General features: G+C 38.5%; 1 protein-coding gene and 1 long non-coding RNA gene across 2 annotated transcripts in view; one reads left to right on the forward strand and one right to left on the reverse strand.

Annotated features, from left to right (window-relative positions):
- The window catches only part of MME (membrane metalloendopeptidase), a 96,665-nt gene extending 96,447 nt beyond the window's left edge, over positions 1–218 (reverse strand). Inside the window, exon 1 of the mRNA XM_029940015.1 lies at positions 134–218. The gene's annotated coding sequence lies outside the window, so the exon portion shown is untranslated. The remainder of the gene's footprint in view (positions 1–133) is intronic.
- Positions 219–1,791: 1,573 nt separating this feature from the next.
- LOC115291783 lies at positions 1,792–4,261 on the forward strand. Its single transcript, XR_003908669.1, has 2 exons — positions 1,792–1,870; positions 3,947–4,261. It is a non-coding gene; the product is annotated as an uncharacterized LOC115291783 (long non-coding RNA).
- Positions 4,262–18,205: the final 13,944 nt, after the last annotated feature.

Consider the following 18,205-nt stretch of genomic DNA (forward strand, 5'->3'; position numbering starts at 1 on the left):
GCGGGCTGCCGGCGGCGGGCGGCGGCGCCGAGCCGATGCCGGACTCCCGGGAGGGTCCGGCCCGGCAGCGGGCCGGGCCGGGGGAGCGAGGGGGGACCCGGCATCCCTCGGACCCGCACCCAGAGGGACTCACCGCGGCCTCCTAGCAGATCCCGCGCCGGGAGTTGGGCAGCTGCTCCCGCCTGCGCGCGGTCAAGCTCAAGCTTCGCCACTTGCACATCTCGGCGCCCCGCGCGTCTCGGCGCTCTCACCCCCCCCAACCCCTCCCGCCGCCGCCGCAGGACGAGCGTGAAGAGCAGTTCCCTGGGTGACCTGAAGGTTTCCGCTAGGTCTCCCGAACCCCGTCACATCATGTGTGGGGGCCGGGTGTCCCTGCATGCGAGAAAGCCCCCCCACCTCACCCCTCCCCAAAGGGCTTTGCCAAACATTCTTGGAATTGCTTAGCTTCAGAGCTTTCAAGAAAACAATGCATTGCCTCTTCGAGATTGTGATGAAGGATCTGTGGCTCTCCCTAGTCAACCTGGGACAAAAATGATTCTCTTCTCACATTCTTCTTTCACTCTCCTTCTCGCTCCTTCTCCTCCCTCCACCCAAGCTTCCTTCCTTTCCTATTTTTTATGTTCTCTCCTTTCCTCTGTTTTGTTTCCTTTCTTTTTTGACCCCTCTGCCTTTTCTTTCTTCCTGTCTTTCTCCTCCTCTCTCTTTGCTTTCTCTCTCTTCTCTTTCTTCTCTTACTTTCTTTTTCTTGGTCAGACCAAAATGATGTCAAGAGCTATATTCTGTACTGAAACACCTCACACCCACCTCCTGACTCTTGGGAATCTAGTGATGTATATATCCAAGGGTTGGGGACAGGAGTGAAAGTCATAGAAAAATAAGCTAAGGTGTGTCTGCTCTGCCTTCTAAAATTAGCTATAATGTGTCTGGACCCTCGTCACTGTCCTGGGGTCAAGCAGAACACCATTTTCACATAATACATGAGATTCCTCCTCGAGGAAATTAAAAAGAACTTTTTGCACAAAGGAGATTTCTTTATAAAAGCTACCTTCAGCAGCTCTAAGTGTCAAGGAGCTCAGAAGAACTAGACCTCCCCTATTGGTGTGGTTTTGGGGTTTTGTTTTGCTCACATGATTTTTAGTTCAATTATTCAATGCCAAGCATATATGAGTAGCTTCAACAGCATTCCTTTCCTTTTCCAGATCATGTCTAATTGCTCATGCACACACACACACACACACACACACACACACACACACACACCCTGAGCAAGTCATACTGAAACACAGGTGATTTTTCCTGAACTCGCAATTATCTGTTTTCAACATCAAGTAACTGACAGATTTTACATTCTTTACATGGTAGAGCTGAAAGGCTAGGAGAAAAAGTACTACTTGCTAATGAAATAATACATGGATACAACGTAGAGATATTTTTTTGAAGTTAAAATAATCATTAAATAACTAAATTAATATGCATCAATCTAATATATAAGGTTCAAAAGAACTCTCTCCGTACCTGTCTGCTTTACTCTTATCTGGTGCATGTGTTAGAAACCACTTAATCCTCACAACAACCCTAAAATATGGATGCAATTGCCCCATAAATGAGCATAAGGAGCTTGGCCAGGTTAAAACCACCGAGAACTGTTTCAACTGGAATATGAACTCAGTTCATTTTTTTAAGATTTTATTTTTAAGTAATTTCTACGCCCAATGTAGGGATCGGGGATGGAACCTACAAACCCTAAAATCAAGAGTCTCATGTTCTATTGACTGAGTCAACCTGGAGCCCCTGGCTGAATGAATGAATCAGTTCATTTTGATTCAAATGCTGAGTTACTGTTCTCCTCATTTTACAGAAAGGACTGAAGGTAGGTGATTTACTAAAATTCATTGTGTGAGAAATCTAGATCTTCTAACACTCCAGCGCTTAATTTTTATTACTTTTCAGCTAAATTACCAAAATGTTATTTCGACCTTACATAATCAACAGTGAACTAAAAGCAGTTAGAGAAGTCCTTTTTCTCCATGTAACCAGACCTCAGTTTCTTCATAGGGAGCCTCATGTATTAAAAATGTAATATGTTTCTTCTGATTACCATAATAATGAATATGGGGGGGTGCCTGGCCAAAATAATCCCCAAATTTGCATATCAACAGAAAATGCAAGTTAAATCCATGTCTGATCTTAACATTTCCATTTAAACTTTTCAAGCAACATTTTGTTTTCCAATTTGCACAAAAATTTTAAACAGAAAAAGGTTCTTTTGGAAGGTAATAGAATACCCTTGCAGTTCAGGAATTTCTAATTACCAGTAGAAAACAAGACAGTCTGATTTGTGTTTAGTGCCTCTAAACTTGTACCTGAAAGTTGAAAATAAAGGTAATTCATTTAAATTCTTTTAAAAATTAAAGATTTATTAACGAGAACTTTTCAGACTACTCAATGATAAGCAGATATCATAGTTTTAGTTCTGTCTTGTTGCAAGAGGTAAAAACCCTGCAGGAAGACAATTCAAAGATCTACTTACTTTTGGGAGGGGCATTTTACAGGAAAAAAAGAATGGATAGAGAATATACAGAAAATGAAAGAAGGAGTAGTTAAGGTCGTTTTTAGACTGTCTTTCAGCTGAGAGTTAAGAGGGTGTGTTTACCACAAGACGTCTTCATCTTAATAAAGTTTACCAGAATTTAAAGGGTTTCATCAGGAGTGTTCAATCTCTTCCCAGAAGGAGGTTCACCAAGTTTGAGAAGAGTTCTCTTTTAAGGGATCTAATAAAGAAAGAGTCCCCAGGTTAGGAAACTCAGAAAACCTGGGATTTACAGCGGTTGTATAAGGTCATGCAATTCAGCGAGTTACAGAGATGGACCAGAAATTAGTCCCCCCAGCCTCCTTGCATAAGACGTGAAGAGTAGAATGATGCATTGCTTCCAGTAAGTTACAGAGTAGATTCTTGAGGGCTGTCCGCATCCACAACACTTAGAAATGCTTGATTCTGTATTTTTTAGAGGTCCTTTAAATGCACCACTGAGCCAGCAAGAAAGTAAAGGAAAAGCCAAAATCAGGGTCATAGATTCAGAAAGCCTTCTAAGTACGCAAGATGGCACTGCCCTGGGGCATCTACCTATCTGTGGGCCTCACCAAACCTACAGCTGCAATTTTAACAGGACTTGTAAGGGCTGGGGACTTCTTAGAGAGTAAGGGGAAAAGTTAACTCAGAGATTCCTGCACAAAGCTGAGGCCACTGAAAAGAAACATCTGCAGTCCAAAGGGGGAGTAGAAAAAGAAAAAAACAAAACTCAAACCCCATTCCCACTCTCTCCCTCCGCTCCCTACCCCACACCTGAGTGAGGTGGCCTTCTTCAGCCTTGACTCAGGCCGGTCAATTTACACCAAGAAGCTACTGGTGAAAATTCATAATCAGCCCACACTTCAGATGGACAGCAGGGCTAGGATTTATACTAATTCTGTGGCCTGAAAATTCCCAAGTTAAAAGTTTGTCATAAAGTGGTTCCAGCTAGACAATGCCAAACAAAAATCGAGAGAATTATTATTGCTTAGTTCTCACTAAGGAACGTACTGAGAATGAATTTATAAAACAAAATGATACTGAAGTTGGAAAGCTGAAGTGACTCCATTTCATTTATTTATTTATTTATTTTCAAAACTTTAGTTTTATTTTATTTATTTTTAAAAAATATAATGTATTGTCAAGTTAGCCAACATACAGTGTATAGAGTGTGCTCTTGGTTTGGGGAGCAGATTCCCATGATTCCTTACTTACCATTTTTAGAAGGCTCCACCTTTACTGTTTGGTTTGGTTTGGTTTTGTTTGCTAGGCGCCGTTTATTCATATTCCATATTTTGCCTCTGAATAAGCCAAAGAAGCTATGTTCCCACTTTAAGGGGGAAGAAAAAGTGAATTTTTCTCTGAATTTTGTCCTAGGTCTCAAACACCTGATAATGCCTAAGAGGAGCCAGATCCCAATATGTTCCAGGACATTAGCTTCAAACAAACCTCAACTGATACTGGCATCAGTACTACCTTCAGCAATTTATGGAATAACACCTCTTGTTCACCTGACATTCACCTTTGATTGGACACTACCATGGATTCCTGAAGATATACATACCCTAGATCTTTTTCCAGGATAAGCCCCAGGCCATGAGGACTCATGTCCTTTTCTTTGGTGGTTCCCCTGGCATTCTGTCTCTTATCCTCTGTCACTCACCCTATTCAATAAACTCTGTTTTCACTTTCTGAGGCTTGCATTTGATTTCTATACTGCGTGGAGCCAAGGACCCTCTTGACTGGTCCTGTGATACCCTCTCCTGGGTTCTTGGACTCAGCCTGCCTGCATCAATACTAGATAGATAAGATATTAAAGGAGTGATAAGCAAAGAATATAGTAACAACACAAGCAAATCTAAGTAAACATTGACTTAAAAAATGGGCACACAGATGGCCAACAGACACATGAAAAGATGTTCAACATCCTTCATCATCAGGGAAATATAAATCAGAATTACCGTGGGGTATTATCTCACATCTATCAAAATGGCTAAAATCAACAAGAAATGACAGGTGTTGGCAAGGATGTGTAGAAAAAGGGACACTTATGCACTGTGGTGGGAATGCAAACTGGGGAAAATAGTATGGAGTTTACTCAAAAAGTTAAAAACAGGGGCGTTGAGTGGCTCAGTCAGTTAAGCATCTGACTTTTGGTCTCTGTTCAGGTCATGATCTCACGGTTCGTGGATTCAAGTCCTACCTTGGGCTCTGTGCTGACAGTATGGAGCCTGCTTGGGATTCTCTCTCTCCCTCTCTCTTTACCCCTTCCCCCTTCAAAATAAATAAATAAATAAATTTTTTTTAAGTTAAAAGTATAACTGCTCTATAACCCAGCAATTGCACTACTAGGTGTTTACCCAAAGACTACAAAAATACTAATTTGAAGGGATACATGCATCCCAATATTTATAGCAGCATTATCCACAATAGCCAAATGATAGAAAAAGCCCAAATGTCCATCAACTGGAATATTACTCAGTGATCAAAAAGAATGACATCTTCACTCTTGAAATCATTGTTGTACTATATGCTAACTAACTTGGATGTAAATTTTAAAAAATTAATAAATCTTAACAGTAAAATTTTTAAAAAATACAACTAGGCAAAACAGTGGTATATATTTTACACACTAAAAAAAGAATCATATTTACCTTCACCTTTTCTTTTAGGAATGTCCCCAAGGTCTCTTAGAATTTATTACAAAATGTAAAAACTCTTATTACATATGCACTCAACTGTATTTCTTATATTTTGCATCATTTATAACCCTATGAAGAATTTTGGAAGAATCTAGATGGAAATAGACCTAATGTATTTCATTAAACAATATGAAAATTACTTCTGGCACTAAATACCTTGATGAGAAAAAGTATTTATTTAGATACCAGCTGGCTTTTGAAATACATTCTCAGGATAGTCCACCACTACCATCTTATAACCTTTGAATTTTTATTTCATATTTTTTCAAATGTAAAAGATAAAATAATATAAAAATAACATAAGTTAAATCAATTTTAATAAAGATGATGATGAAAAAAAGAATGACATCTTGCCATTTGCAGCAACGTGGATGGAGCTAGAGAGTATTATGCTAAGTGAAATCAGTCAGTCAAGAAAAGACATATATCATACGATTTCATTCATATGTGGAATTAAAAAACATTTTTTTGTAATGTTTATTTATGTTTGGGAGAGAGAGTAGGGGAAGGGCAAAGAACGAGGGAAACACAGAATCTGAAGCAGGCTCCAGGTTCTGAGCTGTCAGTATAGAGCCCTGAGCCAAAGTCGGACACTTAATAGACTGAGCCACCCAGGTGCCCCTCATATGTGTAATTTAAGGAACAAAACAAAGGAGCAAAGGGAAAAGAAAGAGAGAGGCAAACCAAGAAACAGACTCTTAACTATAGATAACAAACTGATGGTTGGGGGGCGGGGAGGGATGGATGCAATAGGTGAAGGGGATTAAAAAGCGCACTTGTGATGAACACCAGACGTTGTATGCAAGCGCTAAATCGCTAAATTATACACCTAAAACTAACATTACACTGTAGGCTAACTAACTGAAATTTGAATAAAAACTAAAAACAAAGAAGGTCTGGGGATAAAAAAGATCAACTAAAACATTAGACAATAATAGTGTATAACTTGAGAGTTTAATTAGAGCTAAAGCACTCTACAGTGCTTATTTATGTTTTGGAAAGGGAGATAGTGATAATTATTTTAGACTTTAATAAATTAATTATACATGTAAAAATTACTAGTATAAGTACTCAATGAGGAGAGATTGAGTGCATTGAGGTCAAATGTTGCAGAGGGAAAATAAAACTAGAATTAATAAAAGACAATCTAAGGAAAAATAAGGAAAGAAAAAAAGGAAACTTTAGAAAAGACATAAAGACAAAAATAAGATAGTAGAAATAAATCTAAATGTATCAATTATAATAAACATAATGGACTTAATTCTCCAGTTGCTGGACAAAGATTGTAATGCAATAAATAGACAAAATGCAGCTATCTTCTATTTAAGAGACAAATCTAAGATATTAGAATATAGAATTGTTGAAAGCAAAGTGACGGATAAACATATGTCAAATATTAACCAAAAGACAACTGGTATAACAATACTGTAATCAGATAAAATGACTTCAATTTTACCAAAAAAAGAAAGTAATCAGTTCAGCAGGGTAATATAATTCTAAATGTGATTACATCCAGTGGCATAAATTTTAAATATATATTGCAAAAAATAACACAACTATAAAAAGAAATTGATAATTCATCATGGTGGATGATTTTATTTTTATTTAAAAAATATTTTAATGTTTATTTATTTTTCAGAGAGAGAGAGAGAGAGAGAGACAGAGCATGAGCAGGGGAGGGGTAGAGAGAGGCGACACAGAATCTGAAGCGGGCTCCAGGCTCTGAGCTGTCAGCACAGAGTCCAACATGGGGTCAAACTCACAAACCATGAAATCATAACCTGAGCTGAAGTTGGAAGCTCAACTCACTGAACCACCCAGGCATCTCCATGATAAGGATGATTTTTTAATACACTTTTCTCAATATTTGATAAATCACAAGAACAAATTAATAAGGACCCAGAAGATTTGAATAACAATACTAACATGACTCCTATAAGTACATTGAACATTTCAGCCAAGGATTGGACAAGTAATCTTGACAAGTAATCTTATGGAAGCTGTGGGCTAGATTTTGGGCAAGGGATCTTCTATAGCAGTTTGTATTTTATTTTACTTTTTAATTTTTTTTAACATTTATTTATTTTCGAGAGACAGAGAGAGACAGATCATGAGCAGGGAAGGGGCAGAGAGAGAGGGACACATAGAATTGGAAGCAGGCTCCAGGCTCTGAGCTGCCAGCACAGAGCCTGACACGGGGCTCAAACCCACGAACTGGGAGATCAAGACCTTAGCTGAAGTCGAACGCTCAACCACCTGAGCCATCCAGGCACCCCTAGCAGTTTGTATTTTAAAGCCTCTTCCCTTCCTCCCCCTTTTTTTTTTCCTGTTGAGAATTACCTCCCTGAAGTTTGTATTTCAAGGAGATGCCTTGATAAGAAGGTAAGAGTTTTATTTTAGCTTGGGGGAAAAGACCTTAAAAAAAAATCCCGTCAGTTTCTGAATATCAGCTTCTAGTTTGGCTGACAATTAAAACAAATTCTTTTAAATATCTTTCAGTTTCATCTGGGAAAGCGGTAAATATTTCTGGCAGTACTGAAAAACCCCTTGGACTTAGGCATCCACGAACTGACTGCGAAAGCTATTCTATTTTCCTTTTCTCTCTTTGTCAGGTAATACAGACAGAGATCTGGAAGAGCTCACTCTGGTGAGGACCCTCACCTTAGGTGGTTTCTGCCAGTTTTCCTAGGATCTCATTGACAGGCTACAAGTGGGGTTTAAAGCAGAGGGTGTAGCTCTGGTATCTATGAATTTGGAAAGGTTTTTCTTTAACTGTAATTTTAGTTTCCCTTAGCTGTTTAAGGGAATAACATAGTAGTTTACCAGAAAATTCCTCAGTGTGTCATCATCAACTCTGGGAGGGGTCCATAAGGAGGTTCCCCCTTGACGGTAGATACAGGGGTATCTGTAAGGCCACTGACTTTTTGGACTTGCACTTGTGGTCTTATAGTCTCTTTAGAGTGGAAAGACAATGTAGACAGAGGATAAATGATAGAATGAGTGCCATAAAGGAGGAAGGAAAGGAGAAAGAGAAAGGAGAAGTACAGTAGGAGCTGCGTCCTTCTTTCATTTCAGGTGCCTCTCGTGTTATTTGTGTGTGTGTGTGATTTTTTTTTTTCAGTGAAGCTATTTTAGAATCCTGAAGAGTTCTGAAGACTTCCATGTGCCTATTAAAATAGGTATCTCATTCTGTTTATTTAATATGGGAACACTATTTTTAAATGCACTTCTTAAGTGATCTTAGCTAATTGGAACATTCCTCAGAATGGCAATTATAATTTCCCTCCCTGAAGGCTGACAGCAGTTTTGTAGGACCCTTAACCATAAATAGAGTTCAACCCACATTTCTGTCTAGCCATATTTTAAGAACCCCAAGCTGACAGTCACTAAGTGTTCAGGACACAAAACAATGATCTTGTCTAATTCTAGGGGGTTTGAGGGTAAGATTTTGTCATTTTTGTAAATATTTAAAAGTTCCAGGACCATAGCAATTAGATGTCAAATAAGCAGATTTAAGTACCCCATTCTTTTTCAGTTAAGCCTTTGGATCTCTTGGAACCAAACTAATACCTTAGGAAGATGCGCCACTGGGCTGGAGATTGTGTGATATTTTAGAATGAACCTCATTGCATAGAGGTTTTCTTGAGGTTGGCAGGTGACTTAATGTCAAACTAATCTGTTCTGTAATAAACTTATCCTAACCCAGGAGTCTTTTCAGAGTTAGGTGGCAAATACTCTAACAGCATTTTAGTGTTCAACCCATGCCCACCATGTTTTGTGGATGTTATCTTCCAAGATTCCCATGAGCAATATGGCCTTTACTTAGTAGACCAGTTCAGCTTAAGCTGGACCCAGTCTGATCCCAGATCCAGCCCACTTCTTAAGTCTGACCTAGTCTGATCTTGGACCCAGTCTAGTTTTTAAATTGAATCCAACCCAACTACTAGCATTTCCCAATACGGAACCTAGGGATTGGGGAGAGGACTCAACCAGTGGACCCCAAAGAATAAGGATTACAGACTCATTGCAAACAAATGGGGAAATACCGCTGCACCAGCACTTCCTGACATGGATTCTCATGAAGAACTCCAAACAAATGTAGAACTGCAGACTAAATTACCAGCAGTTTCCAAAGTAGAATTTGGGGACAGAATTAAGGTCTGGGGTTTCTAATCAAATAGGGAACTGACTAGAAAGTCAATTAGGTCAGGAGCTTCACAAAGAGATGGAGCCTAGAATCGAGAGAAACTTACCCACAGTCCTCGAAATGGCAGAATGGTGGAAATGGTGAGCAAGACAGAACTCAAAGGGTTCCCAGGTTACCACTCCTGTTTTTCTTGTCCTCTTTGAAGTTATCAGGAGTTTGCTTCTTATGTTTGCCACCACTGCCACCAAATCTGTTTTTAAAAATTCAGCTGAGTAAATATGAAGATCTAATTGGCTTTATTCAATGATTCATGAATCAGGCAGCATCCCATCTGGCAAATAGAAAGGAGTTTCAAAGAGCTATACAAACTGGGAGACTTTTATAGGCAAAGGGGGCAGGCACAATGGAAGAGTGGATTATCTCATCTTCCTTTGGGGGACAGAAAGGGGTCTATCAGATGGATTACTTCACTACTGCTTAAACCAGATTGACTGGTTTAAGATTACATTTCTGGGAGAGCTTGAAACTGCTATTACATTAGATATTAAGTCTTGGTTTGCTGAAGTGGGGCTTAGCACTAGTGACTCGATTTGGGGCCTAACTCTTATTTTTTAATCAGTATATATAGAAAATCTCTTTATGGCCTTGCAATAAGGAATTGTTTAAAAGCCCCAAAAACTCAAAACATAAAGCGATTGCTAAATTTAATTTACAAATTAAATTCTATTTGTTTGCAAAAAACCTTTATAAAGAAAATAAAAAGCAAAGCACTAGGGAAAGATCTATAACATATTAAAGTGGAAAATTATTAGAATATGTAAAGTAGTTCAAATAAAAGCCAGACAATCCCCCCAAATGGATTAAAAGATAGACATTAAAACAAAGGCTAAATAAAAATGACCATAGCATATAAGAAGATATACAATCTCATTAATAGAATGAAAACTCCAATGTAAACCCAAGTTTTACTCAGTGTGACTTCTTACGTAGTGCTGGGAAGAGTATTAATCTGTACAATCCACTGGGAGTAAAAACAAAAAAAAAAGTTGTCCTTGTAAAGGACAAATGATATTATTGGCTGTCTTTTCAATAGAGTTTTGGGCATTGGCTAGCACAAGAGTAGGAAAACTTGCTCTGCAAAGGGCCAGATAGTTAATGTTTTGGACTGTCCACATACATTTCTGTTGCACATCTTCTTTTTCTTATTTTACAACCCCTTAAAAAGTATCTTAGCTTGTGGGCCCCATAAAAGCAGGCTACTGATGACTATTGGATTTGTCCAGCCAGCTATAGTTTGCAGATCCCTGGCTAGCAGATCTCTCGGGATGATCTGACTTTATTGGGGTATATACCTCGGGTTGACTTTCTATTGACCATACTCTTTTGCACTGTAAAAGGGTAGCCTTTATTGGAAACTGATAGTAATGCAAATGTGTGGGAATTTGTAAGAAGATGATAACAATGGAAGTGACTCTTGCTTAAAACAATGCAAATAAATCTTTTCTGGCAAAGACACTGATGATTTTCATTGAAAAGATAACCCCAAACATTATATTTCGTTGGCCTAGGCCAATAAAAGTTTGACAGGCCAATATAGTTTTGGAAAAAACTACACTTTAGCAAGCTATTTTGGAAAACATTTGAATTATCTGAAAAGTTGAAAAGGCACACAATTTACAATCCAGCAACTCTACCTTCAGATACATACTCTAGAAGAAAGCCTGCACATGTGCACCTGGAGATATGAGCAAGACTTCACACAGCATTATCTATAAGAATCCTACAACACAAAATTCCATTGATGGCAGAATGGGTAAAATATTGTAATACATCCATTAAATGGAATACTAGTAGAATACTACACAGAATGCAAAATAAGCAACTGCAGCTAAACAAATCAATATGGATGATTCAGAAAAATAATGTTGAGTGAAAAAGCAAGTAAATCCTGTGCAGATTCAAAGAAAGCAAAAGCAAGTAAATCCTGTATAGATTCAAAGAAAGCAAAAGATATGATGCTTATGTAATCAACAAAGCCATAGATTAGTGGGTAAGAGAAACAAAACAAGCATTAACAATACAACATGACAATTTTCATAAATGAGTTACATACAAAGTTTATTTGATATGTGATATGCAACTTTTTACCACTGGGCATATCAGAATACTTCATCACATAGCATTTTTTATTCAATTTGAGGAATTTACTAGATAGAGGAGAGCATAAAAGCATTCAAGACAGAGAGAACATAGAGAACATTCTCTGTGTCTTGAATATTGTATGACATACATTGTAATATTTTGATGACTTCAAACGGTTTAGCATTGCTGAAACCTAAAAGGCAAGGAGAGGGAAACAGATGGGGAGCAGTTTCCTGAGAGAAGACTGAAGAGGTAGGGACCAGCTAATGCAGGAATTTGTACATGGTGCAAACAGTTTACACTTTGTTGTATGCAATAGAAAATCATGGTGGAATTCGTGTGAGGGAGCAGTAAGGTCATAGTTGTACATGAGAATGCCCATCCTGCACTGATGGTCATGGAAAGCATGGACAGAGGAGGCAAAAGGTGGGCAGACATCTGTTAGAAAGCTAGTATAACAAGGGGTGCCTGGGTGGCTCAGATGGTTAAGCATCTGACTTGGGCTCAGGTCATGATTTCATGGTTTGTGGTTCAAGCTTTGTGTCAGGCTCTGTGCTGATGGCTCAAAGCCTGGAGCCTGCTTTGTATTCTGTTTCCCTCTGTCTTTGCCCATCCTACATGCATGCTCTGTCTCTCTCAAAAATAAATAAACATTAAAAAAAAAAGAAAGCTAATACAATGATATTTTTAAAGTTTATTTTTTATTTCTTTTGAGAGACAAAGAGAGCAGCAGGAGAGGGGCAGAGAAAGAGGGAGAGAATTCCATGCACGCTCCACACTGTCAGCGCTGAGCCTGATGCTGGGCTCCATCTCACAAACCATGCGATCGTGATCTGAGCAGAAATCAAGAGTTGGGCACTTAAGTGACTGAGCCCCTGAGGCAACCCACCTAGTACAATGATTCTTATAAGAGGTGTTTTTAAAATAACTGAAAGATCCAAGGTGATTAAAGATTTTTTGAGGTGGAATTCATAGGATTTAGTAATTTTGTAATTTTGAGGGTAGCAAAGAAGCAGGAATCTAGAGGGACTCTTGCATTTGGGACAACAAATGGATCTGCCACTTCCCTGAGTGAGGGGATATTTAGTGGTGACCTGTGGGCAGGATGCTGGACATCTAGTTGAAATTGCAGCATTTCTGTCATGTGATAGATTATAATAATGGGATGTTTGTTGCTTCCAACAGTCCAGCAAAACATCTAAATATCTGTTACGTGCCAAAAGCAATAATTAACTGTGATGATGGGACAAATGAGATTCAGAAACATTGTAACGTCAGGTTTCACTCACCAAGAGGTTTTTTGATTGACCATAACGGATGGACTGAAAATTAAATTTCAAAACATGGAATTGAGCCTATTCTCTGGCTAAACTGTTCCATGTGCTCTGATATTGCAGGGCAGAAAAGTCCCTATGGGGACCCGTTGCACTTTTCTCTCACATGAAGACGTGACTAAGCTCAATTACAGAACCGCACTCACTCCCCAACCCCCCCCCCCCAAATACTCCAAGCAGCTCTGAAATTCCTGTATTGACAGTGTATAGAGAAAGGGGAAGTGTGGGGATTCTTTACCACAGCTTGTGTGGACGCTGGGCATTCATTCTAGCTTGGAGAGAGGGCTGTCTGTGGCAGGCTCTTCGAGGATGCCCATCACCACATACTAAGGAACATGTGCATCTGATTCACTGCCATTAGACCTCTCTGATGCATTTCCTGTGACATCTGTGGGGAGAGCAGGGAGTTGAGTACTACATCACAGCAGCGACAGGAAGAACCCAGATTGGGGACAGCTGTTCAGCCTTGGCACAGTTTACCTTTAAATCTCTGGTTCTTTCTGACTCTGACCTTGAATGAGGTTGCTGATTACAAATAGTCAAAACTAGGACAAGCAAGATAAAGAAAAGAAATGTGGCTTCTAAGCAACCTCTGAGTGGGAAAGTTTGCATTTTACCTTGATAGAGTCACATTGTAAATGTAATCAACTCCCAGCTTCTCTTGGATTCATAGTTTCCAGGAACAATTGCCAAATGAAATAGAAGTATCTTGATTTTAGACTCATGTTTTCTGCTTTATGTCTGAACAATTCATTTGCAAAGATAATGTTGATCTTTAACCCCACCATTCTTAATCCTTTCCATCAGATAGGCATTCTTACCAGTTCAGATTATTGCATTTCTATACATCCTTTAAGTCCAAATGAAGTCTTTAAAATTCACCCTGATCTGTACATGCAGATGTATGCACATAGTGGGTTTTAGTGATTTTTATTATAATGTTTAAAATGTCTGAAAGCCAAATCCTAAGGAAAACTCACTGCTGTAACTACTTGTTACGACCCTTTTCAATGTTACGAAAAATCCTTTCAAGTACAGTGATTTGGGAATACTTCACAATAGTTTGCTCCTTGCACATTAACACGCTATAACTTTCTAAGTTAGGCCAGAAAAATTAAAGAAATGAAAGTATTAATAGGATCTATCTGACTAGGGCAAAATCTGTATGATTGAAAGCTCCAAAAATATTACGCCATGTGGTCTGTCTTATTTTTGTTCCTATCAAACTAATTGTATTATTACAGATAAGTTATTGTCTGTTAGCCCACCTGTGATATCTAATGTTTATCAGTAGAGGCCACAGTCTCATTCCCAAGGACGACTAATCTCTTCCTGTTCCCTCTGATTATGCCCATTTCCTGCTGCTTCTGGAGCTGCGTGGGGAGGCAGATCCCAATAAGGTATTTCTGCTGGGATCCTCTGACATCACAAAGATAAGGGATAGGTTTAGTCACATTCTTGCTAAATTGAGCCAGTATCAGGGTATTAAAATAGCTGAAGGTAATGGAGCCTATCCCTAGTCTGTTAAACTGACAGTATTGCTTTCTACTCATTTGAAACTCAATGAGTTTCTTTCTGCTAAGGAATTTGGGGTCAGATTAATTTCTCTAGTAACTCTTTGAAGTAGGTGCTAATAAAATTAAAAGAAAGATTTCCTCATAAAGTACAATTTTTCTCCTCCTCTAATATCCCCAATAAATTGCTAAGGCACAATTTCACATTCTTGCAGGGAATGATTAACATTTCCCTAAAGTCTCAAAAGAAAAGGGTCAGGTTAGTATTCTTTGATTACAAGGATCTTCATCTTCCCTCCAAATCAGTCATTTGCAGGTTCCGCCTTCTCCCGGGCCTGAACAAACCTCTCTTAATGTTGGGCTGATCCCCTTCTCACTAATCCTCTCACCTGGTTACTGAAAACCTTCTATAATTCTTCTATTATTTCTAGACTTGTGACCTTTTAAAGATTTCCATGCATTTTGTGAATTTTCACTTATCAGTTCCACAACTCTGCGCTCACACTGGCCTCTCCCATCCTTTATCCAGTATGTCTACTGAACAAAGCATCTTTTCATCTCTTTTCATCTCCTTACCATTTCTTCCCTGATTGTTTTTTATCCATCCTTCTTTACAGTTCCATGAGGCCTATGGTCTCCTGGCACAAACCTTCATCAATATTAGTCCAGTGCGTTTCCTGAGTGGCAGACTCACTTCTCCTTCCATTTGCAGGACACTTCACATACACATGCTTCAGTGACCCAGAAAATCTTCCAGAATCAGCCAGAATCTTACAGAATCTTCCAGAATCAGCCCAAGTTCATCTAGGCTTGATACATCCAAGTGGTCTTTAATGACTTCTTTAATACTGTACATGTAGTTAAGTTCTCACATCCTAACAATTTTTATCCCTACAGGCTCTCTTGAATCCTTTCCCCACATTCCATCCCCAAAGCCAGCATTAGCTAACACGAATTCTCTTCTCCTATTTTTCCTGGATTATTATAATACTATTTTAGCCATTAACCTTATAAAAAATACAATGTCATCTTTCTTTGCTCCTATTTCATTACTCACTTTGGTCCCTGGCTGATTGGTAGATGAGGCAAGGAAGAATTGTCCTCTATATGTTTGAGAAGAATAGCCACGTTGATACCTTGCTTTTGGATTTCTAGCCGTGAGCTGGGAGAAAATACATTTCTGTTGTTTTAAGAACCAGTGGTGGGTACTTTGTTACAGCAGCCCTAGGAAACTAACACTGACATCTAGGAGCTCATTATGTAGATTGAGGGGGAAAATCTTCCAGGTATAGGCAACAGTATGTTCAAAGGTGTAGAAAAGTGGAAGAGTACCCAGAGGAATTCCATCAAACTAAGTGAGTTGTTTAAAGTCAATGGGATCTGTGTAGTTCAGTAAATAATAAATACACAAACAGTGTGTGGTGTTTCTTATTATTCCACACAATGAGTCTATGCCTCAGAATGAACAAAAGAAATGAGACACAAACCTTAGCCTCTTTTTTCCTTTTCCTTAGCTTGTCTTTTATGCCTCTCATCATTGCATATTTTGCCAATTGGAGGATTAATACAGTTGTGCAATATACTTAAAAAATAAATAACATGGCCCCTAGACACAAGCCAAACACTTATTTGGTTCTCAACTAATGAAACAGTTGTCTATTCCAATTTGGACAAAACACTAGATACATTTCAGTTTCTGAGAAGTCTTTTACAAGTTTCTAATTCGGCACCTTCTTGATGTGTTTTCAGGGATAATTTTGGTTCTACATAATTTTTGTCTACCTGCTGATTTGAGGATCTAACTTCTTAGTAAGATTCAATGTTACTGTAAAAGTTTACTTGATGCCCAGTATTTTGTTTCTGAAAGACCTCAAAGTTGGACACTCATGATTAGGGAAATGCAAGTTAAAACTACATTGAGATATCATCTCACACCTGTCAGAATGGCTATAATAAAAAATATAAGAAACAACAAGCGTTGATGAAGATGTGGAGAAAAAGGCACCCTCTTGCACTATTGGTAGGAATGCAAACTGGTGCAGCCATATAGAAACAGTATGGAGGTTCCTTAAAAAATTAACAAACAGAACTACTTACTCTACAATCCAGTTATCACATTACTGGGCATTTACCTCCAAAATACAAAAACCCACATTCAAAAGGATACATGTATCCTGGTGTTTATAGCAGCATTATTTACAATAGCCACATTACAGAAGCAGCCCAGGTACCCACTGACTGATGGATAAAGAAGATGCGGTATATATAAATAATGAAATATTATTCAGCCATAATAAAGAATGAAACCTTGGGGTGCCCGAGTTACTCAGTTGGTTAAGCTTCCGACTTCAGCTCAGGTCATGATTTCACAGTCTGTGGGTTTGAGCTCCGAATCGGGCTCTGTGCTGACAGCTCAGAGCCTGGAGCCTGCTTCAGATTCTGTGTCTCCCTGTCTCTCTGCCCCTCCCCCACTCACACTTTGTCTCTTTCTGTCTCAAAAATAAATAAACATTTTAAAAAATAAAAAAAATGAAATCTTGCCAATGGCAACAACACAGATGGAGCTAGAGAGTATAACGCTAAGTGAAATAAGTCAATCAGGGAAAGACAAATACCAAATGACTGCACTCATATGTGGAATTTAAAAAGCAAAGCAAGTGAGCAAAGAGAAAGAAAAGAGAAGGAGAGACAAACCAACAAGTAGACTTTTAATTACAGAGAACAAACCGATCAGAGGGGAGTTGGTGGTGGACGGGTAAAATAGGCCATGGGGAATGAAGAGTACACTTGTCATGATGAGCACCAGGTAATGTATAGAATTAAAAAAAAGATCTCAAAGTTGGAGGGTAAGGTGTACTTCATCAACAGATGGGCAATTTTAATTTTCTTTACCAAGCCAATGAAATTCTGAGACAGTTTAACAAATATTTTTTTTCCAGTTTAAGCATGCATTATACTTTCAAGCATGAAAAGAATTGCCACATGTATTGAATAGCTACATATATTCATCTGCATTATATAATATGTGCATGTGTGTGTGTTTTGTGCATGTGTGTGTGCATGTGTGTGCATACATACAGTGGGGAAACTGAGATGAAGAGAAATCAAGGAATTCTCTGAGGTTATAGACTGATAAAGGGAAAATGCAGGATATTAATTCATACATTCTAATTTCAAATTTAGTAGTTTTCCAACTTGAGTATGATGACTGTTCTCTGTGTGTGTGTGTGTGTGTGTGTGTGATTTTGTAGCAAAGAGGTTCTCAATGGGGAAATTTTTGCTTTTGGGGCAATATTTGACAATGTCTGAAGACATTCTATTTGTGTCACTGAGGGTGCTGGTGGCATCTGGTGGACAGAGGCCAAGGTCTGAACATCTTGCAATAGCCTATTTCCTCAGAAAAAAAGTTATCTAGTCCAAAATGTCAGTAGGACCAGGATTAGAAAATTATGATCAAGCATAATGGCTAATAATGGATATTACCACCATATGGTAAGAAATAAATTATTCCTAAGCAATTTTTCTTTACCCTTGAAATATCCCTGATTAAGTACCTAGTATTCTCATTTTACAAATAAAGAAACTAAAATGGAGAGATTAATTTACCTCAGCAGGTGATGGGGCTAAAACTCAAACACAGGTATTTTTGTTGCTTTACTTTTAACACTACATTCTAACTATCTCACGGACAGGAAGGTCATCATGTGATAAAATGTGATTCCAGATAACTTTTTGTTAAGGATTATTTTATACTTTGGTTGCCTTTATCTGACAACAACTATTGTATCCTTTAAAAG

This window comes from Suricata suricatta, chromosome 5, assembly GCF_006229205.1.
Source record: "Suricata suricatta isolate VVHF042 chromosome 5, meerkat_22Aug2017_6uvM2_HiC, whole genome shotgun sequence".
NCBI lineage: Eukaryota > Metazoa > Chordata > Mammalia > Carnivora > Herpestidae > Suricata > Suricata suricatta.